We start from the raw sequence: 6,000 nt of genomic DNA on the forward strand, positions 1-6,000 counted from the left end.
TAGCAAGCAAGGTTGTGTCATCTGCATATTGCAGGTTGTTTAATCAGTCTTCCTCCTATTTTAATGCTTCATTCTTCGGAGTCAGACTGCCTGCATCCAAATCCTGTCTCTGCCACTTACCAGGTTTGGACAAGTTGCTTAACCTCTGTGTGCCTTAGTTTCCCTGTCTATGAAGTGGGTCCAGTCATAACTCCGAACTCCTAGGGCAGTTGTAGAGATTAAATGAGAACTTGTGTTTACAACAGTACATGGCCCATATTACCCATTATAGAAGTGATTGACAGGCGTAGCTATAAATTAGATTTAATACAGTATTTAATTTTTTATTATACTCACATTTATAAAAATTGGTAATCCCTGCAGGGAAAATATGGTAACTTTTAGATACCTTGGAGTCCCTGGGTGGTGCAAACAGTTAACATGCTGGGCCACTGATCAAAGGTTGAGATTTGAGTCCAACTAGAGGTGCCTCGGAAGAAAGGCCTGATGATCTACTTCTGAAAAATCAGCCACTGAAAAACACTGTGGAGCACAGCTCTGCTTTGACACACAGGGTTACCACGAGTTGAAATGGACTCCACTGCAACTGGTTAGTTAACTTGAATAATCAGTTAAGCAGAGTGCCTATTTCTCTAACTGTCAAGAGAGCTGACCTCTTACTGACTCCTTCTCCTGTCCCCTGCCTTGGTAGGGTATCACATCCTTCAGCTGTGAGGCAACCCTTGCCACATGGACACTCAGTAAATACTGTTGTTGACTCTACAGATAATGGCATTGAAGATCATTTGTTGTTGATCAGCAAGAGAGGGAAAGGTATTCTTTGTGACACTGGTAGGTTTTCTTAGCTGGTACTGGGCTTGGCCTAAGCCTCAAATCACTGCTAGTCTTCACTGGTGTTTCTGGTCTTCATATTTTCTGAGCATCCACAGCGTTCCAGTCACGGTGCACAGGAGCGTACTTCCCCATTTCTGTCCATTCCTCCATTCTTCCTCTGGATGCTGTTCTGTGGTGTGAAGAGGTTTGTCGGGTTCTTGCTCCCTTTCCAGGGTTGAACAGGGTCCACTCAGGTCTCATTCCGCCAGCAGCCTCCTTTCAGCTTTGCTCTCTCTGGGAGCCCACGGAGAGCAGTCTGGCCTGACTCTGCAGCCCAAGCCCTTGGAGTCAAGGGGGGCTGAAGGTCACATCCCAGGGCCTGCCTGGTTGTGGTCAAACCCCAGGAGCCAAGCTGGCCTGAGCCAGCAGCTCCGCACAAAGGAGCAGCTGAGAAGAGTCAAATTGAAAAAGCAGTGACTTGAAGTTGAGGAAACGAGGAGTGGCTATGTTCACTGGCGGAGTCCTAGGCAGGGCCACAAGGGAAGCGTGCGGTCAGAGCCAGAAGTGGTCTTTGAGGAAGGGGGTGGCTTATGGAAAATCAGGCTCCTAGGAGCTTCTTCACCTTGGCCTCTCATGCCCCACCATATATCACTGTTACCTGCTGAGCCCCGGCCCTTGCTTCCCTCACAGGCCTGTTTACCCCAAACCGTATGGCCCAAAAGTGCTTTAAGTAAATTATGGCACATCTACACAGTGGGCTATTATGCACTCATTTGATGTGTTTGCAGAGTGGTTATGATATCATGGAAGAGATGATTTTGTCATAAGGATAATTGAAGCTAGAAAGATGTAAAAGTATAAATACAGCAAGGTCTCCAATGTGAGTGGGGGAATTGGAAGGAAATAGAGTAAGGTGGAACAGTGCTTGCTCCATTGTTGGAGGATTATGGGTAATTTTCATTTTCCCTTACATTGCCCAAACTTTCTACAGAAGTGTGTATCACTTTCACAGGGCTTAAGAAGCTCGGCCCATCAGCCCAGCCTGTTAATATGCACACATATGCGCCCACACACACATAGAGAGTTCATTGATAAAGTCTGTTTATGGCAATGAAATTTTTTCTTGTGTACACAAATGTCTATCAATTGGTAAACCAGTAAGTATTTAATGGACACCTACCAAGTGTCCAGCCCTGCCTGAGGCTTTCTACTCAATCACATGTAAGCTCTTCAAGGATAAAAATAACTTGTTCCCTGACCATGCCTAATCCTACCCTCCCTCCTCATTCACAAAGCCTTTGCCCTGGAACAGAGTGATGCATTCAGTAGGTGCTCAGTCAGTGTTACAAAACAACTGTCTTTTCCCTCAGCCCATCCCTGCACTCCCCCATGCGTCTGTCAGTTTGTCGTACTGTGGGGGCTTGTGTGTTGCTATGATATTGGAAGCTATGCTACCAGTATTTAAATATCAGCAGGGTCACCATGGTGGATTGGTTCAGCTGAGCTTCTGGACGAAGATAGACTAGGAAGAAGAACCCAGTGGTCTACTTCTGAAAAGAATTAGCCAGGGAAAATCTTATGAATAGCAGCAGAACATTGATATAGTGCCGAAAGATGGGCCCCTCAGGTTGGAAGGCAGTGAAAAGAAGACTGGGGAAGAGCTGCCTCCTCAAAGTTGAGCCACCCTTAATGACATGGATGGAGTCAAGCTTTTGGGACCTTTATTTGCTGATGGCACAACTCAAAATGAGAAGAAACAGCTGCAAACACCCATTAATAATTGGAACCTGGAATCTACAAAGTATGAATCTAGGAAAATTGGAAATCATCAAAAATGAAATGGAATGCATATCCTAGGCATTATTGAGCTGAAATGGACTGGTATTAGTCATTCTGAATCAGACGATCATATGGTCTACTCTGCTGGGAATGACAACTTGAAGAGGAATGGCATTGCATTCATCATCAAAAAGAACATTTCAGGATCTTTCCTGAGGTACAATGCTGTCAGTGATAGGATAATATCCATATGCCTACAAGGAAGACCAGTTAATACAATTATTACTCAAATTTACACACCAACTGCTAAGGCCAAAGATGAAGAAATTGAAGACTTGCCAACTTCTGCAGTCTGAAATTGATCAAACATGCAATCAGGATGCACAGATAATTACTGGGGATTGGAATGCAAAAGTTGGAAACAAAGAAGAAGGATCGGTAGTTGGAAAATATGGCCTTGGTGGTAGAAATGATGCCTGAGATTGCATGATTGAATTTTCTAAAACCAACGACTTCTTCATTGCAAATACCTTTTTTCACCAACATAAACGGCAACTTTACACATGGACCTCACCAGATGGAATACACAGGAATCAAATCGACTACATCTGTGGAAAAGCTCAACATCATCAGTCAGAACAAGGCCAGGGGCCAACTGCAGATCAGACCATCAATTATTGACATGAAAATTCAAGTTGAAACTGAAGAAAATTAGAATATGTCAATGAGAGCCAAAGTACGACCTTGAATATATCCCACCTGAATTTAGAGAACATCTCAAAAATAGCTTTGATGCATTAAACAGTAATAACTGAAGACCAAACGAGTTGTGGAATGACATCAAGGACATCATACATGAAGAAAGCAAGAGGTCATTAAAAAGACAGGAGAGAAAAAAAAGACCTAACTAGATGTCAGAAGAGACTCTGAAAGTTGCTCTTGAACATCGAGTAGCTAAAGCAAAAGGAAGAAATAATGAAGTAAAAAAGCTGAACAGAAGATTTCAAAGGACAACTCGAGAAGACCAAGTAAAGTATTATGATGACATGTGCAAAGACCTGGAGATAGAAAACCAAAAGGGAAGAACATGCTCAAAATTTCTCAAGCTGAAAGAGCTGGAGAAGAAAATCAAACCTGGAGTTGCAATACTGAAGGATTCTACAGGGAAAATATTAAATGACACAGGAAGCATCAAAAGAACGTGGAATTCCAATGGCATTTTTTAATGAGATGGAGAAACAAATCACCTACTTCATATGGAAAGGGAAGAGGCCTGGGATAAGTAAAGCATTACTGAAGAAGAAGGACAAAGTGGGAGACCTCACACTACCCGATTTTAGAACCTGTTATACTACCATGGTAATTAAAACAGCCTGGTACTGGTACAACAACAGATACATAGAACAATGGAACAGAATTGAGAATCCAGACATAAATTCATCCCCTTATGAGCAGATGATATTTGACAAAGGCCCAAAGTCCATTAACTGGGGAAAAGACAGTCTCTTTAGCAAATGGTGCTGGCATAACTGGATATCCGTCTGCCAAAAAATGAAATAAGATCCATACCTCACACCATGCACAAAAACTAACTCAAAATGGACCAAAGACCTAAATATAAAATCTAAAATGATAAAGACCATGGAAGAAAAAATAGGGACAACGCTAGGGGAGCCCAACGTGGCATAAACAGCATATAAAACATTACTAACAATGCACAAACACCAGAAAAGAAACTGGGAGGTCCTAAAAATGAAACACTTAGACTCATCCAAAGACTTCACCAAAAGAGTAAAAAACAACCTATTGACTGGGAAAAAAATTTTGCCTATGACAAGTCTGATCAGCATCTAATCTCTAAAATCTACAAGATACTGCAAAACCTCAACAACAAAAAGACAAAAAACCCAGTTAAAAAATGGGCAAAAGATATGAACAGACACTTCACCAAAGAAGACATACAGGCAGCTAGCAGATACATGAGGAAATGCTTACGATCATTAGCCATTAGAGAAATGCAAATCAAACCTTCAATGAGATACTGTCTCACCCTAACAAGGCTAGCATTAATCCAAAAAACACAAAATAATAAATGTTAGAGAGGTTGTGGAAAGACTAGAACACTTATACACTGCTGGCGGGAATGTAAAATGGTATAACTACTTTGGAAATCGATTTGGTGCTTCCTTAAAAAGCTAGAAATAGGACTTCCATACGATCCAGCAATCCCACTCTTTGGACTATACGCTAGAGAAATAAGAGCCCTCACACAAACAGATATATGCACACCCATGTTCATTGCAGCACTGTAATTTACAATAGCAAAAAGATGGAAACAACCTAGGTGCCCATCAACAGATGAATGGATAAACAAATTACGGTATAGTCACACAATGGAATACTATGCAAAGATAAAGAACAATGATGAATCCATGAAATATAACATGGAGGAATCTGGAAGGCATTATGCTGAGTGAAATTAGTTGCAAAAGGACAAACATTGTGTGAGACCACTATTATAAGAACTCAAGAAAAGGTTTAAACATAGAAGAAAACATTCTTTGATGGTTATGAGGGTTGGGAAGGAGGCTGAGGGGTATGCACTTACTAGATAGTAGACAAGAATTATTTTAGGTGAAGGAAGGACAACACACAATACAGGGGAAGTCAGCACAACTGGACTAAACCAAAAGCTAAGAAGTTTCCTGAATAAAACCAAACACTTCAAGGGACAGAGTAGCAGCGGCAAGGGTCTGGGGACCATGGTTTCAGGGGACATCTAGGTCAAACGGCAAAACAAAGTTTATTATGAAAACGTTCTGCATCCCACTTTGGTAGGTGGCATCCAGGGTCTTAAAAGCTAGCAAGCAGCCATCTAAGATGCATCAGTTGGTCCCAAACCACCTGGAGCAAAGGAGAATGAAGAACACTAAAGACACGATGAAAATATGAGCCCAAGAGACAGAAAGGGCCACAAAAACCAGGGACTCCATCAGCCTGAGACTGGAAGAACTAGATGGTGCCTGGCTACCACCAATGACTGACCTGACAGGGAACACAACAGAGAATCCCTGACAGAGCAGGAGAAAAGTGGGGTGCAGAACTCAAATTATAGTAAAAAAAAAAAAACATTTAATGGTCTGACTGAGCCTGGAGAGACCCCAGAGGACATGGCCCCCAGACTCTGTTAGCCCAAAACCAAAACCATTCCCGAAGCCAACTCTTCAAACAAAGACTGGACTGTAAGACATAAAACAATACTGGTGAAGAGTGTTCTTCTTAGCTCAAGTAGACACATGAGACTAAGTGGGTAGCTCCTGTCCGGAGGTGAGATGAGAAGGGGACATGAGCTGGTTGAATGGACACGGGAAGTACAAGGTGGAAAGGAGGAGTATGCTGTCACATTGT

This window comes from Loxodonta africana, chromosome 10 (assembly GCF_030014295.1).
Source record: "Loxodonta africana isolate mLoxAfr1 chromosome 10, mLoxAfr1.hap2, whole genome shotgun sequence".
Classification (NCBI taxonomy): Eukaryota; Metazoa; Chordata; class Mammalia; order Proboscidea; family Elephantidae; genus Loxodonta; species Loxodonta africana.